This window comes from Salmo salar, chromosome 05, assembly GCF_965601325.2.
Source record: "Salmo salar chromosome 05, fSalSal1, whole genome shotgun sequence".
Classification (NCBI taxonomy): Eukaryota; Metazoa; Chordata; class Actinopteri; order Salmoniformes; family Salmonidae; genus Salmo; species Salmo salar.
Window position 1 is genome coordinate 42,901,066 of NC_138295.1, and position 24,884 is coordinate 42,925,949.

Here is a 24,884-nt window from a genome sequence, read left to right on the forward strand (position 1 = left end):
ATAAGTTGACTGCCTTTAACCTCACTATGGTAGGGGGCACTATTTTCACCTCCGGATGAAAGCGTGCCCAAAGTAAACTGCCTGCTACTCAGGCACAGAAGCTAGGATATGTATATAATTAGTCGATTTGGATAGAAAACACTCCAAAGTTTCTAAAACTGTTAAAATAATGTCTGAGTATAACAGAACTGAAATGGCAAAAAAACCTGAGGAAAATCCATCCAGGAAGTCCCATTACCTTGAAATGGCTGTTTTTGCAATGAAAGCCTATACACGATTTAAAGGGATAGGACCCAGATTCTGTTCCCTATGGCTTCGAATAGTTGTGAACAGTCTTCAGACATTGTTTCAGGCTTTTATTCTGAAAAATTAGGGAGAATGACAACATTGAGTGAGTGGACCCTGGGATGTCCTCAGAGCTGGTTACTGCGCACGACTTTATTGTTTTCCTTTTATATTGACGAAGCTTTTGTCCGGTTGAAATATTATCGATTATTTAGGCTAAAAACAACCTGAGGATTGATTATAAACATCGTTTGACATGTTTCTACGAACTTTACGGATACTATTTGGAATTTTCGTCTGCCTCTTGTGACCGCATTTGAGCTATTGTATTACTGAACAAAACGCGCAAACAAAATGAAGGTTTTTGGATATACAGAGGGACTTTATCAAACAAAACTAACATTTATTGTGTAACATGGAGTCTTGTAAGTGTAACCATAGAAGATCATCAAAGGTAAGTGATTAATTTTATTGCTATTTCTGACTTTCGTGACTAATCTACTTGGCTGATAACTACGTAATGTTTTGTGTGCTGAGCGCTGTCCTCAGATAATCACATGGTTTGCTTTCGCGGTAAAGCCTTTTTGAATCTGACACGGCAGCTGGATTAACAAGAAGTTAAGCTTTATTTATTTAGTATTTTTGAATTTCGCGCTCTGCAATTTCACCGGATGTTGGCCAGGTGGGACGCTACCGTCCCACGTACCTTAGAGAGGTTAAACAACTTGGAAAATTCCAGAAAATTATGTCACGGCTTTAGAAGCTTCAGATAGGTTAATTGACATAATTTGAGTCAATTGGAGGTGTGGATGTATTTCAAGGCCTACCTTGAAACTCAGTGCCTCTTTGCTTGACATCATGGGAAAATCAAAAGAAATCATCCAAGACCTCAGAAAAAAATTTGCAGACTTCCACAAGTCTGGTTCATCCTTGGGAGCAATTTCCAAACGCCTGAAGGTACCACGTTCATCTGTACAAACAATAGTACACAAGTATAAACACCATGGGACCACGCAGCCGTCATACCGCTCAGGAAGGAGACGCGTTCTGCAAAGGACCTTATGAAGCTGCTGGAGGAAACACGTACAGAAGTATCTATATCCTCAGTAAAATTAATCCTATATTGACACAACCTGAAAGGCCGCTCAGCAAGGAAGAAGCCACTGCTCCAAAACTGCCATAAAAAAGCCAGACCACGGTTTGCAAGGAGGCCTACAAACCTGACTCAGTTACACCAGCTTTGTCAGGAGGAATGGGCCAACATTCACCCAACTTACTGTGGGAAGCTACCCAAAACATTTGACCGAAGTTAAACAATTTAAAGGCAATGCTACCGAATACTAATTGAGTGTATGTAAACTTAAATGTCAGGATTTGTGGAAAACTGAGTTTAAATGTATTTGGCTAAGGTGTATGTAAACTTCAGACCTCAACTGTACGTACAAACTATACCCCAAAATATGCGTGCGCTAGTTTTCACAAGTTTCTAAAAACGGAACATGATGTGAGAATGTGCTCACGTTTCAGAACTTTAGAACATGCGTATGCACATTTTCTAGTGGTTGAAGTATTGCATTGCACGCAGGCAAGTAGCCTAGTATTGTGACATGGTAAGGTTGGACCCAGGTGCAAAGAAGAGACCAGACGAGGAATCAGCGGTTAAGGATAAACATAATACTTTACTGAGAAATGGTAACGGAAGGATCACAGTAACACTGGGAAAACAACAAACACTAAGTCATGAAATCTCACTCAGAAGACAAACACACACGGCACATAATTCAAGCTTCAACAAAGGACAACAGAAAACACATCGCTTAACAGGGAAATCATAATGAGTAAATAGGACACAACTGAGTGTCGTTAATGTATCTAAGACGGTCTCTGCCGCCCTCTGGTGACAGGTGGAACCATGACAGTATCCCCCTTCTAGGAGTGGCTCCAGCAGCGGAGCCAGGGCGACCACCACGTAGTTGGTTGAAGTCCCGAACGAGACCCGGATCCAGTATATCCTGGGCAGGCACTCACTCCCGCTCCTTGGGGCCGTAGCCCTCTTAGTCCACCAGGTACTGCAGGGTGCCTCGTACCCGACGAGCCTCCAACAGACGCCGAACGACCATCGACAAGTTGAGGGGCAGGTGTGGTAGGAGAGAAGGGACTGGTCCTTACCAGCTTGAGACAGGAGACATGGAAGGATTAATAGACCTGGGAAGCTGGAGACGATTGTAACGATTGTCGTTGGGAATAGAGGACCAAAACGCAGCAGGAATGTGGATCAAATCAAATTTATTTTTATATAGCCCTTCGTACATCAGCTGATATTCTCAAAGTGCTGTACAGAAACCCAGCCTAAAACCCCAAACAGCAAGCAAAGCATGTGAAAGAAGCACGGTGGCTAGGAAAAACTCCCTAGGAAAAACTCCCTAGAAAGGCCAAAAACCTAGGAAGAAACCTAGAGAGGAACCAGGCTATGAGGGGTGGCCAGTCCTCTTCTGGCTGTGCAGGGTGGATATTATAACAGAACATGGTCAAAATGTTAAAATGTTAAAATGTTGATAAATGACCAGCATGGTCAAATAATCATAGTAGTTGTCGAGGGTGCAACAAGCACGTCCGGTGAACAGGTCAGGGTTCCATAGCCGCAGGCAGAACAGTTGAAACTGGAGCAGCAGCACGGCCAGGTGGACTGGGGACAGCAAGGAGTCATCATACCAGGTAGTCCTGAGGCATGGTCCTAGGGCTCAGGTCCTCCGAGAGAAAGACAGAAAGGGAGAATTAGAGAGAGCATATTTAAATTCACACAGGACACCGGATAAGACAAGAGAAATACTCCAGATGTAACAGACTGACCCTAGCCCCCCGACACATAAACTACTGCAGCATAAATACTGGAGGCTGAGACAGGAGGGATCAGAAGACACTGTGGCCCCATCCGATGATACCCCCGGACAGGGCCAAACAGGCAGGATATAACCCCACCCACTTTGCCAAAGCACAGCCCCCACACCACTAGAGGGATGTCTCTAACCACCAACTTACCGTCCTAAGACAAGGCCGAGTATAGCCCACAACGATCTCCGCCATGGCACAACCCAAGGGGGGGCGCCAACCCAGACAGGAAGACCACGTCAGTGACTCAACCCACTCAAGTGATGCACCCCTCCCATGGACGGCATGGAAGAACACCAGTAGGCCAGTGACTCAGCCCCTGTAAAAGGGTTAGAGGCAGAGAATCCCAGTGGAAAGAGGGGAACCGGCAAGGCAGAGACAGCAAGGGCGGTTCGTTGCTCCAGCCTTTCCGTTCACCTTCACACTCCTGGGCCAGACTATACTTAATCATAGGACCTACTGAAGAGATAAGTCTTCAGTAAAGACTTAAAGGTTGAGACTGAGTCTGCGTCTCTCACATTGGTAGGCAGACCATTCCATAAAAATGGAGCTCTATAGGAGAAAGCCCTGCCTCCAGCTGTTTGCTTAGAAATTCTAGGGACAATTAGGAGGCCCGCGTCTTGTGACCGTAGCGTACGTGTAGGTATGTACGGCAGGACCAAACCGGAAAGATAGGTAGGAGCAAGCCCATGTAATGCTTTGTAGGTTAGCAGTAAAACCTTGAAATCAGCCCTTGCCTTAACAGGAAGCCAGTGTAGGGAGGCTAGCACTGGAGTAATATGATCAAATTTTTTGGTTCTAGTCAGGATTCTAGCAGCCGTATTTAGCACTAACTGAAGTTTATTTAGTGCTTTATCCGGGTAGCCGGAAAGTAGAGCATTGCAGTAGTCCAGCCTAGAAGTAACAAAAGCATGGATAAATTTTTCTGCGTCATTTTTGGACAGAAAATTTCTGATTTTTGCAATGTTACGTAGATGGAAAAAAGCTGTCCTTGAAACAGTCTTGATATGTTCTTCAAAAGAGAGATCAGGGTCCAGAGTAACGCCGAGGTCCTTCACAGTTTTATTTGAGACGACTGTACGACTGGATGCTCATCTTGTTATTTATTTTAAAATAAAGAGAATAACAAAATGAAGAACGCACGAACAACAAAACAGTATTGTCACGCTCACACAGGCAAAACAAGAAACAATCTCCCACAACACCAAACCAAACAATTACCCATATATAGGACTCTCAATCAGAGGCAACGAGAAAGCACCTGCCTCCAATTGAGAGTCCAACCCCCCCCATCAACCTAAACATAGAAATACAACAAACCAGAAAGAACATAGAAATACAAAACATAGACCAAAACCCGGAAATAATAAATCAAACACCCTACTACATAAATCACCACCCCGAACCACATAAACAAAATACCCTCTGCCACGTCCTGACCAAACTACAATAACAAATAACCCTTATACTGGTCAGGACGTGACAACGATAGGTGACCGGGTTGATGCGACTCAGTATCTTGAATGGTCCTATGGAGCGAGCTTCCATGAGTCCACCTTTAAGGGAAGATCACGGGTGGACAGCCACACTAGTTGACCCGGTTGGAGGAGCCGAAGAGGCCTTTGGTGCCAGTTTGCCTGGTGTCGGGCAGATGAGCGGAGGAAGGAGGATCGTGCTGTAATCCAGGTGCGGCAACATCGTCAAATGAATGCCTCAGCTGATGGCACCCCTGCTTGGGCCTCTTGTTCAGGAAACGAGAGGGGGGGCGAACCCGAACTGACATCCGAACGGTGACAGTCCAGTGGACGAGTTCGGCAGTGTATTGTGAGCATACTCCGCCCAGACGAGGAACTTGCTCCAGTTGCTGGCCTGGGTGGAGACAAAACAGCAGAGGAACTTCTCCAGCTCCTGGTCGCCCGCTCCATTTGCCCAATCGACTGGGGGTGGAACCCTGAGGAGAGACTCACCGACGCCCCCAACAGGAAGCAGAATGCTTTCCAATACCGTGCAACGAACTGGGGCCCACGATCCAAGACAATGCACTGGGGAAGTCTGTGTAGTTGAAAGACATGGGTAATCATGAGATCAGCGGTCTCCTTCACTGAGGGAGCCGATCTACAACCACGAGGATAGTGGTAAGCCCTTAGGATAGAGGTAACCCTGTGATAAAGTCTACGGACAGGTGGGACCAGGGACAGGGTCGCTGTCATGAGGACTTGCTTTGGGCACAGGTGGAACAGGCCGCAATGAGGATGATGAGGAGGGAGGGTGGTGGCTTTACTGAAGGCCTCCCGGAGGTCAAAACTATTCGGGAGGGAGAGTGGAGAAGTCTTGGTCTTCAATGGATGCATGGGGATGTGGCGAGGCTCTAGGTGGGGGTCTTAGCCATTTAGTCTGGCAGTTCTTACCACAGTCTAGTAGGTGTCCCGTGGACCAGGAGAGTAGTGGGTTATGTAGCGCTAGCCAGGGTACCCTAGGATAAGGTGTCCTCGGGAACCGTGATCAAAAGAGAACTAAGAGTCTCTGAGTGATTCACCCCAACCTGCAGTAGAATGGGCTTGGACTGATATTCCACCTGGCCAGAGCCAATGGGGCATCCATCGAGGGCTTGAATCTGCAGAGGGATCGGACATTTCATGCAGGGGATTTGTAATTCTCTGGCGAAGTCTTGATCAATGAACTTATCTGTGGCCCCGGAGTCCACGAAGGCTTGAATCTGGTGCTGACGGTTGTCCCAGTGGAGGGTTGTGGGTAGTGACAGATGGTGACTGGGTAGCCAGGGGGTAACTGCACAGCTCGTCAGGGTCTCCCCTTGTCCCGGCGAGTCCAGGCGTTTCCCATCAGCTCTGGGCATGTAGCACGGAGATGATTGAGACCTCCGCAGTAGAGGCAGCAGCCTTTGCGCATGCACCTGTCACTCTCCTGTGGGATCAGACGTGTGCGTCTGAGCTCATGGGCTCCTCAATGCTGGGCTTGGGGTGCTCAGGAAACCGGGATACTGGGGTGGTGTCAAAAAAACGCTGTCTCACGCGTTCTCGGATGTGGTTGTCGATCCTGATTTCCAGCATTATCAGGGACTCGAGGTCCTTTCCCAGTTCCCGAGAAGCCAGTTCATCCTTGATGGAGTTAGGCAACCCCTGGTGGAAAACGCTGACCACTGCCTCCGTAGTCCACCCACTCTCGGCGGCGAGGGTGCGGAACTCAATGGCGAAGTCACCCACTGGTCTGGCCCCTTGGCGGATGTTGAACAGTCGACTGGCCGCTTCTCATCTGCCGACTGGGTGGTTGAAGACTCGTCACAGCTTGGCAGTGAAGGCTAATATGGAGCTGCATGATGGTGGCTGCTGTTCCCACACCGCTGTTGCCTATGCCAGGGCCTTGCCCGAGAGTTGAGAGATTATGTTCACGTCGCGGGTATGGAGAGCCTTAATGGAGAAGCTGGGGGTCATGGTCAGCCTCACATCTGGGTACCGGTCTCAGTCCAATGGGCAGGTGGAAAGGACCAACTAGGAGATGCGGAGGATCCTGAGGAGTCACTGTCAGGACTGGCAGGGGGAGTGGGCCCAGTTCCTTCCCTGGGCGGAGTACACCAGAACTCACTTCATCACTCTTCCACCGGGCTGTTTCCCTTCCAGTGTGTACTGGGATACCAGCCAGTCCTGACCACCAGGAACCTCCTGCTCCACTTGCCCTGCCGGAAGCTGAGCCCCCGGTTTGTGGGGCCATTCAAAGTCCTCCGGAGGGTCAATGAGGTAACCGATTACAGCTCCCAACTAACTGCCGGATCTCACCCTCTTTTCACGTTTCCCTCCTCAGGCCGGTGGTTCTTGGTCCCCTGGCTGATGCCGTCCCCCACGACACCCCTCCTCCTCCCCTGGACATCGAGGGAAACCCCGCCTATGCCGTCAGATACCTCCTGGACTCTCAACGTTGTGTGTGTCGGCTCCAGTACCTGGTGGACTGGGAGGGGAACGGTCCAGAGGAGCGGTGTTGGGTTCCGGTGGATGACATTCTAGATCCCAACATCATCTGAGATTTCCACCTTCGCCGTCCAGACCGGCCCGCTTCTCGCCCTCAGGGCCGTCGTCCTACTGCTGGAGCTGCGCATCGGGGGCGGGGGGGTTACTGTCACGTCTACTCCCGATCCCCCTCTCCGGGGCTCGACGTCGTCGGTCTACTAACCACAGGTCCTGGAAACCCATCATTACGCATACCTGGCATCCTTCATTATGCACACCTGCGCCTCATTAGGCACACCTGAACTTCATCAATTCCCTGATTGCTCCCCCTTTATCTAGCACTCCGTTGTAATCACCCATCAGGCAGTATTGTTTCTGTGTTCATGTTCAGACACTACTCTTGTTTGAGTATTCACGCTGTTCGTTAGTAAACTCACCGACTGCACTTGCTTCCTGACTGCCTGCATCTTCGTTACAATAACTGTAACAGGATGATGGCTTCAAAGGAATTATTTTTATTTTTGTACAAATTTTTGCGTAAAGTCAACGACAGTGTTCCTTAATAAATGGAATCTGTGAGCAAAGAAAATAACCTCTTCACCCCCAAGTTCTTATCTTTACTTTTTCCTACCTAGTGTGTCAGTAATTCTCTGGTTGATGTGTAGATTAACCTTGTTTGAAAACCATGTTGTGGGCATCAGTATTTTCTGTACACGGCTCATCACGGGGAAAGCCAAGTGTTGTGCATGATGTGGTTACGATGTTTGGATTGATAACTATTTGACCTTCTATCAGCATGCATTGTAAAAGATGATACATCTGTTTATGGCCAATGGTTAAGGGCATTTTTTGTTAAATGGGCAATCTGCTATTGCTACATCCATTTTTGTATTAATGATATTCAGCCATTGATTTAAGAATATAATTTATAAATGCCTTGGGAGTTTAGTTTAACTGTATAGTCCCATCAGAACCCAAAATATGAGTGTGCTTTTTACTAATCGATCCAATAGAAGGTCAGTTCTTGCATCCATTGATGAATTTGAGAGTGGTTCCATTTTTCCAGCCCCATTCCTCAGCTATTTACCCAAAAAGGTGGTGGGGTGACCGCTTTGCTGTTTGAACTGCAGATTGCCCCTGACATTTAATTGTGTTAGCCAATGAAGCGGAACATGGTGGCGAGAGAGGCTACTGCCAATAACAGGAACGACAAACAGGTTAATCCTAGGATTTTCCTCTACCTTCTGCATTTTGTCAATATATTCAATTTGTTATGTGAAGTATGTTTTGAAATGATATTGAGAGCATGCTGTCCTTAAAATTATATGGGGAAAATGTATGGGGCACTGATTTTATTAGTCTGTAAGATTGTCAAAGGCTCTTTTTTGCAAATTAATTGGTAGTTGAGATAATAAAAGTACAAAATAATTACTGTTTCTATATTTCTAGCAGAATGGAAGATCACTCTAGGAAATACCACACAGACAATGAGATTTCAGTGATATGTGGTTGACAGTGGCACTCATGCCTTGGCATCTGACTAAAGTGGCCTGTGTGGGGAAAATAGTCTGACAAATAATTATAGTGAGAAAACTGCCATCAGGGATTCCCCAGTTGTTTGGAAATGCCAATAATGGGTCTTAAAAGCTGCCACACAGGTCCAGAACCAAATCATTGGGAACCAGTTGTTTATTCGGGTTTCTCAATAGAGAAATGGCAATGCACAAAGGCATAATGCTTCTTCTGCTGCTCTCAATGATGATTAGTCTGGCCACCTCATCTCCAGCACCACTTCAAGGAAGACCTGAATATGAAACTGATATCAATACAATTAAAAATGTACTTGAGGTAAGGTAGTTATTATTACACTAAAACCTTTTTAACAAATGTTCAAGTCCAGACAAGTTGTAGCGATTAAAGTAATGTAACTAATGTTACCTGTGTTTCCTGAACAACAGAATTGTCATGAAGGCTGCAGCACATCTGGAATGGTGAGTCCATAACAATCTCAGATAATTGGCTTAATCTTTTCTTCACTTCATTACACTCTATCTTTAAAAAGCGTCTCAGTGCCAGTCTGATTCTTGTGTACACTGTACACTTCATGAAACACCACTTTTTGAGCAGAGAGCTAAATAATCTCTAATCTGTTTTGTGACATTGCTTATCTTAATCAGAATACACACAGTTACAACATAGGGCAGCCTGCTGTGGTAGGCTAACTTCCTCTGGTGTCTCATTTCAATCTGCAAAACATATTTCATATCTTAGTATATTCAGTTCTAATGTAATGCATTGCTCTCTGATAAAGGAATATTGACCTAAATTTATGTTTTGTATTGCAATACAGTGGTTATATTAAACAGTTCTGTACTGGCAGTGGTACAATTCTGTATCCAATTGTCATACTTGAGTAAAAGCAAAGACCTTAATAGAGAGTGACTCAAGTAAAAGTCACCCAGTAAAATATTACTTGAGTAAAGTTTAAAAGTATTTGCTTTTAAATATACTTAAGTATCAAAAATACATGTAATTGGTCAAATATACTTAAGTATCAAAAGTAAAAGTATAAATAATTGAAAATGTCTTATATTAAGTAAACCAGACAGCCTCATTGTCTTGTTTTTTAAATTACGGATAGCCAGGGGCACGCTCCAACACTAAGATATAATTTACAAACGAAGCATTTGCTTAGTGGGTCCGCCATATCAGAGGCAGTAGGGATGACCAGGGGTGTTCTCTTGATAAGTGCGTGAATTGAACCATTTTCCTGTCTTGATAAGCATGAAAAATGTAACTTGTACATTTGGGTGTCAGGGAAAATGTATGGAGTAAAAAGTACATTCTTTTCTTTAGGAAGTCAAAGTAAAAGTTGTCAAAAATATAAATAGTAAAGTACAGATACCCCCCAAAACGACTTAAGTAGTACTTTCAAGTATTTTTACTTAAGTACTTTACACCACTGTGTACCAGCTTCTTTTTCTGACACTTAATTTTCTCTGCAGGATCTAAAATGCCGGTGTCTCCAAATCCCCATCACATCAGTGGTAAGCGACGCATAATATGTACATTGGAGTTGATACAGTAGTCATTTCATCCAATGTGTACCTTTTATAACCCTTTTCTTCCGTTTCTTTGAATAGGAAACGTGCACACCAGACTACTTCAAACAGGGACTTGCGTCACTGAGTAGTGTGCATCCTGTTGCATGCTTACTGATTAGAAGATTGAAGTTATGGTCCAAGGTAAGTTATTTTCCTTAAACATGCACAGAATTGCTCTTAGACTATAATGCCATTCTGAATATGGCAGAGATAACTGAAGAGCCATGAAATTACCATTACATTGCTTACATTTACAACGATCTTACCAGATGTATATGTTATTCTCTCTCATAGCCGGGCTTTCAGCAGCTGGCCCCTCACTGTGAACCAGTGGTGTCTCCACGGGTGTTTCTGGAGCAGCTGAGACAAGTGTTCCAAGGACTGAACAGCATCAAACCATAACAAAATGATTTAAATATTCTATATTTATAATGTATTTATTTACTATTTATCAATTTGAAATTGTACGGCTAATGGTTGAATAAACACCTGAAACAGACATATCTACTCCTGAGTTTGCTTTTTCTCTATTGACTTGATTGTGAAATGACCAGTAAATTAGATAATGTAGGTCTATGTATGGCAAAGTGCATCACAGATAAATCTGTCTAAAGAATGTTCTGGCCATAAATTGTATTGACCTTTCAATCATGATTATTGGCTGAATCAAAGGACACTTCTTTATGATTAGAAAAGAAGATAGGCTATTCCCTAGTCCGTTCTGGACTTGGGGACTGTGAAGAGACCCGTGGTGGATTGTCTTGTGGGGTATGCATGGGTGTCTGAGCTGTCAAGTAGTGATGACAAGTAGTGATGCAGTCAATCTTTCCTCTATTGTGAGCCAGGAGAGATAGGTCCTCTTTGTGGCACATGGCCATATGACTGGACAGTAGTCTAGGTGCGACAAAACTAGGTAGGACTTGTTTTGTTCATAGCAATGTCAAGAAAGCAATGCAATGTCATGAGGGTCTGAAGGAGCCTTGTGAGGCCGTAGTCTGCAGGCACCATTCATGAATTGCGATACTAGAGGGTGCGCCCCTAGTGATGCACCCGCAATCTGGTCATGACCCATAGAGATATATACACTTTAATGTAGATGGGGACTTCCATGCAGTCATAAGCTCCTGGAGGAAAGTCAAAATGACAAAGTGGGCAGGAAGATGGCAATTTTGCATGGTCGACATACCACTTCCTGTACACATTCCACCCTAGTCAGTCTTAGACTGTTCTCTCTGCTTCTGCACGGCAAGCGGTACCGGAGCGCCAAGTCTAGGTCCAAGAGGCTTCTAAACAGCTTCTACCCCCAAGCCATAAGACTCCTGAACATCTAATCAAATGGCTACCCAGACTATTTGCATTACCCCACCTTCTTTTACACCACTGCTACTCTCTGTTGTTAACATCTATACATAGTCACTTTAATAACTCTACCTACATGTACATATTACCTCAATTACCTTGACTACCGGCACCCCCCTGTATATAGTCTCAGTATTGTTATTTTACTGCTGCTCTTTAATTACTTGTTACTTTTATTTCTTATTCTTATTCATCTTTTTTATTGTTTTAAACTGCATTGTTGGTTAGGGGCTCGTAAGTAAGCATTTTACTGTAAGGTCTACACCTGTTGTATTCAGCGCATGTAACTAATACGATTTGATTTGATATACAGGTCAATGCCAGTACCTTATTTAATGTGGAGGGCTACTGGAGAGTTGAGTTTGGCTTATACATAAAAAGTGACTGGTAGTAGGATATACATGTAAACAGGAGTAATTGTCACACCCTAATCTGTTTCACCTGTCTTTGTGCTTGTCTCCACCCCCCTCCAGGTGTTGACCATCTCCCGCATTATCCCCAGTGTATTTATACCTGTGTTCTCTGTTTTGTCTGTTGCCAGTTTGTTTTGTTCGTCAAACCTACCCCCTTGGCACTCCAGTACCGCTTGCCGTGCGGTAGTAGAGCGAACAGTCTATGTTTGTATAAATACAGTTGAAGTTGGAAGTTTACATACTCCTTAGCCAAATACATTTAAACTCAGTTTTTCACTATTCCTGACATTTAATCCTAGTAAAAATGCCCTGTCTTAGATCAGTTAGGATCACCACTTTATTTAAGAATGTGAAATGTCAGAATAATAGTAGAGAGAATGATTTATTTCAGATTTTATTTATTTCATCTAATTCCCAGTGGGTCAGAAGTTTACATACACTCAATTAGTATTTGGTAGCATTTTTTTAAGTCTTGGCTGATTTCTTTTGATTTTACCATGATGTCAAGCAAAGAGCCACTGAGTTTGAAGGTAGGCCTTGAAATACATCCACAGGTACACCTCCAATTGACTCAAATGATGTCAATTAGCCTATCAGAAGCTTCTAAAGCCATGACATCATTTTCTGGAATTTTCCAAGCTGTTTAAAGGCACAGTCAACTTAGTGTATGTAAACTTCTGACCCACTGGAATTGTGATACAGTTAATTATAAGTGAAATAATCTGTCTGTAAACAATTTTTGGAAAAATTACTTGTGTCATGCACAAAGTAGATGTCCTAACCGACTTGCCAAAACTATAGTTTGTTAACAAGAAATTTGTGGAGTTGGTGAAAATTAGTTTTAATGACTCCAACCTATGTAAACTCCCGACTTTAACTGTACATACTGTACATACCTGATAGGTATGGCTGTATATGGCCCCAGTATGGCTGCAATTTGCATTGTAGACATCACAAGAACCATTAGATACACTAAGGATGCTGAGTATGTGAAACAGAATGATCTATGGCTGAGCTTTCAGCTCCAGTCTAGCATCTAATCAGTGTTTAGAGATATTAGCTTTCAAGGTATGTGCTGTGCTGCCTATTGCTCTCTGCCAATTATTGTATCTTAAAGAGCGAGAGAGAGGGCAAGAGGGGATATAATTACAGCCTAAATGCAGTTCACTGACATATCCTGGATGAAACTGTGTCTCTATGTGATGTTTATTTTTTTCTGCCCAGGTCTTTCAGTAAACAACGGGTTGCCATAGAGAAAGAGTACGGTCAGGTGAGAGGACTCTCATACTACTAATACTAAATTAGAAGCTGTGGTCGGGTGTGTGTTATAATGTACCCTTATATGTTCTGTACCACGTCACCCTCTCCAGTCATGGTGGGCAGTACACCCTGTGATATGACCTGTCATATCGTAGAGTGGCATATCATTGAGCTAAAATTGGTTTGGAATATCCCCTGGACACTTATCTGCCCTCTCAGGGTCTGTTTTTGTTAGCATAATTTCTACAACTACTTTAACCAAAACTCTCACAGCCCTCCCTACATTAAGGGCATTACTGGGTTAACACTGAGATGCGTGCTAAGCTAAAGGACAGAGCTACCACTCACAGGGCTATCGCAGCCATCTCTGTGGCTACGGCTGAGGACACAAACGCGTACAAGAAGTCCCTCGACAACCTTCGCAGAGCCATCAAACAGGCAAAATGACAATATCGGAACAATACCGGCTCAGACGTTCAATGTATGTGGCAGTGGCTACAGTACATTACGGACTAGAAAGGAAGCCCTAGCCATGATCTGCCCAATGATGCTTCTCTACCAGACAAACTCAATGCCTTTTACGCACACTTCGACAAAAACAACACAGAGCCCTGCATGAAGGCCCCTGCTGATCCGGAGGACTGGGCGGATCTCTCTTCGAGGCTGACGTGAGTAAGGCTTTTAAACGGATCAACACTCGTAAGGCCGCAGGGCCAGACGGTATTACAGGGCGTGACGTCAGGGCATGTGCAGACCAGCTGGCAGGCGTCTTCACTGACTTTTTAAACCTCTCCTTGTAATCCCCATGTTTCAAACTGACTACCATCATTCCTTTTCCCATAAACTCTTAAGGCATCCTGCCACAATGACTACCACCCTGTAGCACTAGCATCTGTAATAATGAAGTGCTTTGAAAGGCTGGTCCTGGCACACATCAACTCTATCATCGCAGACACCCTGGACACACTACAATTTGCATACCACAGAAGATGCACAGAAGATGCAATCTCTATTGCACTCCACACTGCCTTCTCTCACCCTGAAAAGAGGAATACCTATGTGAGGATGCTGTTCATCAACTACAGCTCAGCGTTCAACACCATAGTGCCTTCCAACCTCGTCACCAAGCTCAGGACCCTGGGACTGAACACCTCCCTTTGTAACTGGATCCTGGACTTCCGGACGGGCCGCCCCCCAGGTGGTGAGGGTAGGCAACAACACCTCTGCCACTCTGACCCTCAACACGTGGGAACCCTAGGGGTGTGTGCTTAGCCCCCTGCTGTATTCCCTGTTCACCCATGACTGTGTGGCCACGCACGAGTGCAACTGATGACACAGCAGTGGTAGGCCTGATCACCAATGGCGATGAGACAGCCTACAGGGAGGAGCTCAAAGACCTGGGAGTGTGGTGCCAGGACAACAACCTCCCCCTTAACATCAGTAAGACCAAGGAGCTGATCGTGGACCACAGGAAACATGGGTGGATACACACCCCCATCCACATCAAAGGTACCGCAGTGCACAAGCTCAAGAGCTTCAAGTTCCTCTGTGTCCACATCACTGAGGACTTAAAATTGTTCTCTCACATCAGCACAGTCATGAAGAAGGCATGGCAGTGCCTCTTCTCCCTCCGTAGTCTGAAATGATTTGGCATGGCCCCTCAGATCCTTAGGAACTTATACGGCTGCACCATTGAGAGCATCCTAACTGGTTGTATCACCGTCTGGTATGGCAACTGCACCGCCCTCGACCGTAATGCCCTACAGAGGGTGGTGCGGACGACCCAGCAAATCACTGGGGCTCCCAGCCATCCAGGACGTCCATGCCAGGCGGTGTCTGAGAAAGGCCCAAAAAATTACTAGACTCCAGCCACCCAAGACATGGACTGTTCTCAATGCTCCCGTCCGACAGGCAGTACCAGTGCATCAAGGTTCAGAGCAACAGACTCCTAAACAGCTTCTATCCCCTGGCCATAAGACTGTTTTATGGCTAACAACTACTGCTCCCCCTCAGACCAACGCTGCTAAAATAAATATTGATTATATTTATTACTACCACTAAACTTCTGTTCATTGATTGATTGCCATTACCATTAGTATCTATCTATTTATCTTGCTAATGGTCACTATTACTCCTGTTTACATATTACCATAAGTATTTATATATTCCTGCCACTTTTCAGCCCTGTTTACATGTATATCAACCTATCAATCACACACCCACCTACCACTTATGTTGCTGCCATACTGTTTACTATTATTATAATTATTTATCCTACTATCTGTCACTTTCTCCTAATCCCTACATACAGTACTCAAATACTCCAGTATCCATGCTCATTGTAAATTTGGTACTGGCATTGACCCTGTATATAGTGTACCGGTTTCAGGGCTTGTGAGGTGGATGGGCGTTATGTGCCTGCGAGGTTTCTATGTTTTTTGGCTGCCAGGGCCACGGACAGCATTGTGAAGTATTCCCCAGAGGCAGGACCAGGGGAAAACTTCTAGACTGCATCAGAACAGCCACACCTGTCTCCACTTGTAATCAGAGCCAAACTGCAGACAGGTGAAACCAATCAGTGCCTCTACTGAACCTCGCCCTGGGTTGTCTTCCTTTTTTAAATTATTATTCTTCTTACATTTTTTTTGACCCTGGCAGGTGAAGGAGTAGGAGGTTATTGGAAAGACAGAGCATATGGTGAAGGAGGTTTTTAAGAAAAAAGGAAATTATGATTTCAATAAGGTTTGAACCCCCAAAAACCAAGATTAGAGGACCTTCCACTGGTGACAATGTGTTTACTTTGTTTGTTTTGAGTTTTGGTATATCAGCCATGCTGCTGTAGCCTGATAATAATAAACCGTTCTTGGCGCCGAAATCGACACAATATCTTCCTCTCTTATTTCTCTTGTTATTTTTTTAAATAGATTATTTTAGTAGTTATACTATTTTGATATTGAATACTTCACTGTTGGATAGGGCTTGCAAGTTAAGCTTGTCACTGTACTTGTGCATGTGACATACAACTTGAAACTACTCAAAACATTCATATTGAATGTTTTCATAGAAGGTATTCAGATATTGAGTTGGTGACTTTCAGGGACCTTGGTGTTGTCTATGTCTTTAAGCAAGGCAGGGGAATACAGCACACATTGTGCATTTGTCTCAGGAACCAGGGAAACAGTTGTAGTTGTGTCATACAGTAGTGCTGATTTCAGATTGGATGTTTCCCCATGGAGCAATATGGATGGTGTAGATCATTCTGTGAGATGTGCATAATAGGGTTTTTGATTATCTGATATCTTCATTAAATGACTGAATGGCTGTGTCTGCTTTAGATGTACTGAACTGACCTAATCCTATTAGTTTTCTAACATTATGACTGGCTGGGTTATAGTGTAGTAACTTCCTATAGTGCCAGACATAAGAGCATTCCTAATGAGTCTTCTATCGACATGTTGCCATGGACATTGAACTTGCCTCTGACCATTGTGGTTTCTAGTTTGTTTCCATAGTGAAACAACTGTCCTGTTGTGCTGTTCCTGGTGTTTGTGCTTTTGGCTCTGTTGGTAGTTAGCATCAGTATTACACCTACAGAGTAGGTCTAACAGTTATAATAATTTTCACATAAACACTCAGGCAAGTCTTTTCCACCCATATACTGCGAGACTTGGTCCATCTCAGACCCTAGCACCATGGAGAATGTAGCAGGGTGGTGATGGTGAAATAAGGGCCTGTGAACCAATCCCTCCACATCTGAACATTTCAGAATAAAAGCGGTCTGTGGCTTCAGTACTACTGGTGGCTGGCCTGTAGCGGCTCTGCTATTTGATGTCTGGGTGTGAAGGAGCCAGTTTGTTTCTGAGCCAGGCTCCTGGATCAGTTCTCTGACGTCGGCAGTAAGTTCACCTGAAACAGGAAGTGAACACTGGACAGGCCTGTTTTCACTCAGGTGTTGACTTTTCACCAAGGGTTTCACCGGCAGAGCTTCAAGTATTGATAAAAAAACCTCTGCCTTTAGCTCCAAACATCTGCAAGTTCTCTCGTACACAAAAACAAGACGTGTTTACTTTAAATTGGGCTCTGCACTTGCATTACAAACCAAATTCCTATTTATGGATCATAAGGTTTATAAGGTGAATTAAATACCCCTGACTGTGTGTCCAATCAACTTTAAAACATTCCTTTTTCAGGCTCCCCAGAGGCTGGCCATACAGTTCCAAAAGAAAGACTGGCAAAGAGGCAAGGAAGACTCTTTGAACTCTGGGTAACCTATAAGGAGCTTGATAGTTTGATCCCACTACACAATGACATTTTTACTATCAGTCATTCCAACCTCCCATTTTGGCAAGACAAGATGCATGTGATGTTTCAAAGGCATATATGAAGGAAATATTTAATATACAGTGCCTTCGGAAAGTATTCATACCCCTTGAGTTATTCCACATTTTGTTGTTACAGCCTGAATTCAAGATTGATTAAATATTTTTTTTTAAATTGGCCCATTTACACACAATACCCCATAATGAGAAATTGAAAACATGCTTTTTTATTTCATTTATTGAAAATGAAATACAGAAATCTAATTTACATAAGTATTCACAACCCTGAGTCAATACTTTGTAGAAGAAACTTTGGCGGCGATAACATCTTTGTGTAGTCTTGGGTATGTCTGTATCTGCTTTGCACATCTGGATTTGGGGATTTTCTCCCATTCTTCCTTACAGATTTTCTCAAGCTCTGTTAAGTTAAATGGGGAGTGGGGATGAACAGCAATCTTCAAGTCTTTCCACAGATTTTCAATGAGATTCTAGTCTAGGCTATGGCTGGGCCACTCATGAACTTTCACATTCTTGTTCTGAAGCCATTCCAGCTTTGCTTTGACTGTATGCTTGGGGTCATTGTTCTGTTGGAACTAAAATCTTCACTCCAGTCTGTTTGCACACTGAGCATGTTCTCATTAAGGATTTGCCTGTATTTGGCTCCATTCATTGTTCCCTATATCCTTACCGGTCTTCCAGACCCTGCTGCTGAAAAGCATCCCGTAGCATGATACTGCCACTACCATGCTTCATGGTAGGGATGGTGTTAGACGGGTGATGCGCTGTGCCTGGTTTTCCCCCCGACATATCGCTTTGCATTCAGGCCAAAGAGTTCCATTTTTGGCTCATCAGACCACATAACATTTGACCTTATTCTCTGAGTAATTCATGTGCCTTTTTCTCTGGAGTGGCTTCCATCTGGCCACTCCAATAAATGCCAGATTGGTGAAGTGCTGTAGAGACTGTTGTCCTTCTGTCAGGTTCTCCCATCTCAGCTAAGGAAATCTGTAGTTTTGTCAGAGTGGTCATTGGGTTCTTGTTCCCCTCCCTGATCAAGGTCCTTCTTGCCCTGTTGCTCAGTTTGGTCGGACGACCAGCTCTAGGCAGCGTCTGTGTCACGGCTGTCTAGGACCAGTGGAGATGTGGAATCAGGAGCAGGAGACAGAGGGCCGGAGCAACCGTGTTTTAATAATAAATGCAAACGCAATAGCCGTAGGGCACAGGGCGCGTGACAAAGTCCGCCAGGGGAAAACACATTCCCAAAAATTAAACACTCTGGAAAAGCGCACGGGGCGCAGCCCGGCAATGCAATAGACAATATCCAGCGAAAAAAACAGCTACACTCGCAACTGTCTAGAGTAGACAATAAACAATCCCGCACGAGAACCCCAACTGAAAATACACACAAAATAACCCCCCACTAATGACAGACACAAAACAGGTGCGGGATAGACAGACAAAACCAAAAGACACAGAAACAACGATCGGTGGCAGCTAATAGGCCGGCGACGACGACCGCCGAGCGCCGCCCGACCGAGGAGGGGCGCCACCTTCGTTGGATACTGTGACAGTCTGGGTAGTTCCATACTTTTTTCCAGTTCCCAATAATGGAGACTACTCCGCTCTTGGAAACTTTCAAGAGCACAGAAAATAGTAATAGTTTTATATCCTTCCCCAGAATGATGCCTTATCACAATTCTATCTCAGAATCTACAGACAGTTCCTTGGACTTCATGGTATCGTTTTTGCTCCGACATGCGCTGATACTGTGGGACCTTATATAGACAGGTGTGTTTCTTTCTAATTCATGTCCAAATAATTGGATTGGCAACAGGTGTACTACAATCAAATTGTAGTGACACCTCAAGGATGATCAAAGGAAATTGGATGCACCCAAGCTCCATTTGGAGTGTCATAGCAAAGGGGTGTGAATACTTATATAAATTAGCTATTTCTGTATTTAACTTTCAATAAATGTGAAAAAAATTCTAAAAACATGTTTTCACTTTGTCATTACGAGGTATTGTGTGTAGATGGGTGAGAAAAAAACATCAATTTTATCAATTTTGAATTCAGGCTGTAACACAACAAAATGTGCAATAAGTCAAGGGGTATGAACACTATACTCTCTTCTCTAATCAGACATTCTAACATCAGGGAATGCCATAGCGCTGGTGTAATACCCTACCTTTGTGTGTGTGTGTGTGTGTGTGTGTGTGTGTGTGTGTGTGTGTGTGTGTGTGTGTGTGTGTTATTCCAAGGAGTGTGTTTGCTATGTGTAGGTCTCTGAGGCCACGGCGCAGAGAGGACCGTGTCATCTCACGGCCGCCGACAGATATCGCTCACTCACCACTGACGCTCTGAAGAGGTCAACCAAGGAGCTGAGAGCCAAAAGGGTGAGCTGAGCTGTGCAGTGGCTTATTGGAGGACACACTGAAGTAACGTATGATACACATTGCAGTGCAGCCTAGTCTGAGTACCCAGATACACTACTTCGCAAAAGTAGTGTAGCGTTCACAACTGTAAATTGTCTTCATCAGGCTTCGCTAAGTTAAGAACGTTGTGTAGAGATTGTTTTGGAGTCTGTGAAAGCTTATCTACAGCTTGTACACACATTCACATCAAGCCCACAAGAATTGATCTACTCCGATTAAGTACACTAAATGTACACATTTTTCTCCATGTCAATGAGGAGATATTAGTTTAACAGATTGTAGTTTACGATAGACTCCTCCATGCTTATGGAAATAACACAATGATGTAAGCATGGCACGTTGTTCTAAGCCCACAATGCCTCCCCTCACAAAACCATACAATTCATTACCAGAGGTTTTCTTATGTTATACTTTGTTTTCTCTAGGAGGGAAATACATTCTAACACAATCTAACACAAACAACCAAAGCCTTTCATTTCCTCTATACCTTTGTAGACAAGGCAACAAATTGATCAGTTCTTACTGAGGACTTCCTCTCAATCTTTATGCTACTCTGAGGTAGTTGTTGTTAATGACAGATAATCAAACAAAGCAGGGATGTGAGTTACTCATTAGTCTTGAAAAGATTGTGATCTAATGGTTACTTACTGTGTTAAATGAGGCCTCAACCCCTGGTTACACTAGTGACCATATCCCCCGTGCATCCCACAAAGGCGGAGGTGTTGCTAACATTTATGATAGCAAATTTAAATTTACCCAAAAAAAACAACAACGACGTTTTCGTCTTTTGAGCTTCTAGTCATGAAATCTATGCAGCCTACTCAATCACTTGTTATAGCTACTGTTTACAGGCCTCCTGGGCCATATGCAGCGTTCCTTACTGAGTTCCCTGAATTCCTATCGGACCTTGTAGTCATCGCAGATAATATTCACATTTTTGGTGACTTTAATATTCACATGGAAAAGTCCACTGACCCACTCCAAAAGGCTTTCGGAGCCATCATCGACTCAGTGGGTTTTGTCCAACATGTCTCTGGACCTACTCACTGCCACAGTCATACTCTGGACCTAGTTTTGTCCCATGGAATAAATGTTGTGGATCTTAATGTTATAATAATCCTGGACTATCGGACCACCATTTTATTACGTTCGCAATCGCAACAAATAATCTGCTCAGACCCCAACCAAGAAGCATTAAAAGTCGTGCTATAAATTCTCAGACAACCCAAAGATTCCTTGATGCCCTTCCAGACTCCCTCTGCCTACCCAAGGACGTCAGAGGACAAAAATCAGTTAACCACCTAACCGAGGAACTCAATTTAACCTTGCGCAATACCCTAGATGCAGTTGCACCCCTAAAAACTAAAACATTTGTCATAACAAACTAGCTCCCTGGTATACAGAAAATACACGAGCTCTGAAGCAAGCTTCCAGAAAATTGGAACGGAAATGGCGCCACACCAAACTGGAAGTCTTCTGACTAGCTTGGAAAGACAGTACCGTGCAGTATTGATGAGCCCTCACTGCTGCTCGATCATCCTATTTTTCCAACTTAATTGAGGAAAATAAGAACAATCCGAAATTTATTTTTGATACTGTCGCAAAGTTAACTAAAAAGCAGCATTCCCCAAGAGAGGATGGCTCTCACTTCAGCAGGGATGAATTCATGAACTTCTTTGAGGAAAAGATCATGATCATTAGAAAGCAAATTACGGACTCCTCTTTAAATCTGTGTATTCCTCCAAAGCTCCGTTGTCCTGAGTCTGCACAACCCTGCCAGGACCTAGGATCAAGGGAGACACTAAAGTGTTTTAGTACTATATCTCTTGACACAATGATGAAAATAATCATGGCCTCTAAACCTTCAAGCTGCATACTGGACCCTATTCCAACTAAACTACTGAAAGAGCTGCTTTCTGTGCTTGGCCCTCCTATGTTGAACATAATAAACGGCTCTCTATCCACCGGATGTGTACCAAACTCACTAAAAGTGGCAGTAATAAAGCCTCTCTTGAAAAAGCCAAATCTTGACCCAGAAATGATAAAAAACTATCGGCCTATATCGAATCTTCCATTACTCTCAAACATTTTTGAGAGAGCTGTTGCGCAGCAACTCACTGCCTTCCTGAAGACAAACAATGTATACAAAACACTTCAGTCTGGTTTTAGACCCCATCATAGCACTGAGACTGCACTTGTGAAGGTGGTAAATTACCTTTTAATGACGTCAGACCGAGGTTCTGCGTCTGTCCTCGTGCTCCTAGATCTTAGTGCTGCTTTTGATACCATCGATCACCACATTCTTTTGGAGAGATTGGAAACCCAAATTGGTCTACATGGACAAGTTCTGGCCTGGTTTAGGTCTTATCTGTCGGAAAGATATCAGTTTGTCTCTGTTAATGGTTTGTCCTCTGACAAATCAACTGTAAATTTCGGTGTTCCTCAAGGTTCCGTTTTAGGACCACTATTGTTTTCACTATATATTTTACCTCTTGGGGATGTCATTCGAAAACATAATGTTAAATTTCACTGCTATGCGGATGACACACAGCTGTACATTTCAATGAAACATGGTGAAGCCCCAAAATTGCCCTCGCTAGAAGCCTGTGTCTCAGACATAAGGAAGTGGATGGCTGCAAACTTTCTACTCTTAAACTCAGACAAAACAGAGATGCTTGTTCTAGGTCCCAAGAAACAAAGCGATCTTCTGTTGAATCTGACAATTAATCTGGATGGTTCTACAGTCGTCTCAAATAAAACTGTGAAGGACCTCAGCGTTACTCTGGACCCTGATCTCTCTTTTGAAGAACATATCAAGACTGTTTCAAGGACAGCTTTTTTCCATCTACGTAACATTGCAAAAATCAAAAACCTTCTGTCCAAAAATGATGCAGAAAAATTAATCCATGCCTTTGTTACTTCTAAGTTGGACTACTGCAATGCTCTACTTTCCGGCTACCCGGATAAAGCACTAAATAAACTTCAGTTAGTGCTAAATACGGCTGCTAGAATCCTGACTAGAACCAAAAAATTTGATCATATTACTCCAGTGCTAGCCTCCCTACACTGGCTTCCTGTTAAGGCAAGGGCTGGTTTCAAGGTTTTACTGCTAACCTACAAAGCATTACATGGACTTGCTCCTACCTATCTTTCCGATTTGGTCCTGCCGTACATACCTACACGTACGCTACGGTCACAAGACGCGGGCCTCCTAATTGTTCCTAGAATTTCTAAGCAAACAGCTGGAGGCAGGGCTTTCTCCTATAGAGCTCCATTTTTATGGAATAGTCCGCCTACCCATGTGAGAGACGCAGACTCAGTCTCAATCTTTAAGTCTTTACTGAAGATGCATCTCTTCAGTAGGTCCTATGATTAAGTATAGTCTGGCCCAGGGGTGTGAAGGTGAACGGAAAGGCTGGAGCAACGAACCACCCTTGCTGTCTCTGCCTGGCCGGTTTCCCCTCTTTCCACTGGGATTCTCTGCCTCTACCCCTATTACGGAAGCTGAGTCACTGGCTTACTGGTGACCTTCCATGTCGTCCCTGGGAGGGGTGCATCACTTGAGTGGGTTGAGTCACTGACGTGGTCTTCCTGTCTGGGTTGGCGCCCCACCTTGGGCTGTGCCGTGGCGGAGATCTTTGTGGGCTATACTTGGCCTTGTCCCAGGATGGTATGTTGGTGGTTGGAGATATCCCTCCAGTGGTGTGGAGGCTGTGCTTTGGCAAAGTGGGTGGGGTTATATCCTGTCTGTTTGGCCCTGTCCGGGGGTTTCATCGGATGGGGCTACAGTGTCTCCTGAACCCTCCTGTCTCAGCCTCCAGTATTTATGCTGCAGTAGTTTGTGTCGGGGGGCTAGGGTCAGTCTGTCACATCTGGAGTATTTCTCTTGTCTTTTCCGGTGTCCTGTGTGAATTTAAATATGCTCTCTCTAATTCTCTCTTTCTCTTTCTTTCTTTCTTTCTCTCTCTCGGAGGACCTGAGCCCTAGGACCATGCCTCAGGACTAACTGGCTTGATGACTCCTTGCTGTCCCCAGTTCACCTGGCCGTGCTGCTGCTCCAGGTCCAACTGTTCTGCCTGCAGCTATGGAACCCTGACCTGTTCACCGGACGTGCTACCTGTCCCAGACCTGCTGTCCCAGACCTGCTGGAACCCTGACCTATTCACCGGACGTGCTACCTGTCCCAGACCTGCTGTTTTCAACTCTCTAGAGACAGCAGGAGCGGTAGAGATACTCTCAAAGATCGGCTATGAAAAAGCCAACTGACACTTACTCTTGTGTTACTGACTTGTTGCACCCTCGACAACTACTATGATTATTATTATTTGACCATGCTGGTCATTTATGAACATTTGAACATCTAGGCCATGTGCTGTTATAATCTCCACCCGGCACAGCCAGAAGAGGACTGGCAACCCCTCATAGCCGGGTTCCTCTCTAGGTTTCTTCCTAGGTTTTGGCCTTTCTAGGGAGTTTTTCCTACCCACCGTGCTTCTACACCTGCATTGCTTGCTGTTTGGGGTTTTAGGCTGGGTTTCTGTACAGAACTTTGAGATATCAGCTGATGTAAGAAGGGCTATATAAATACATTTGATTTGATGATTTGATTTGATTTACTATTGGAGCGGTGGAGAACCCTCGAAAACCCATCACACTATCACAGCTTCGACCTCCACATGCTACACGCACTGTTAAACTATGTACAGTATTTGTCATTTAATACACATAAAGTGTAAATGCAGTAAACTCGTTTTACTGTGGATATAGATACTTTTGTACCTGTTTCCTCCAGCATCTTCCTGTGGCTGTATTTCAAGGCCTACATGGGAAAATCAAAAGAAATCAGCCAAGACCTCAGAAA

The 24,884-nt window shown here is 44.2% G+C and overlaps 1 long non-coding RNA gene across 2 annotated transcripts; it reads right to left on the bottom strand.

The window, feature by feature from the left end:
* Positions 1-1,937: 1,937 nt before the first annotated feature.
* LOC145879523 (uncharacterized) lies at positions 1,938-23,033 on the bottom strand. Of its 2 annotated transcripts, none has more exons than XR_014392328.1 (2): positions 9,072-23,033; positions 1,938-3,033 (listed from the first exon to the last, which is right to left on the bottom strand). It is a non-coding gene; the product is annotated as an uncharacterized LOC145879523 (long non-coding RNA). The 2 variants fall into 2 exon arrangements; XR_014392327.1 differs by having other exon boundaries at positions 1,938-8,937.
* Between the last annotated feature and the right edge of the window lie 1,851 nt (positions 23,034-24,884).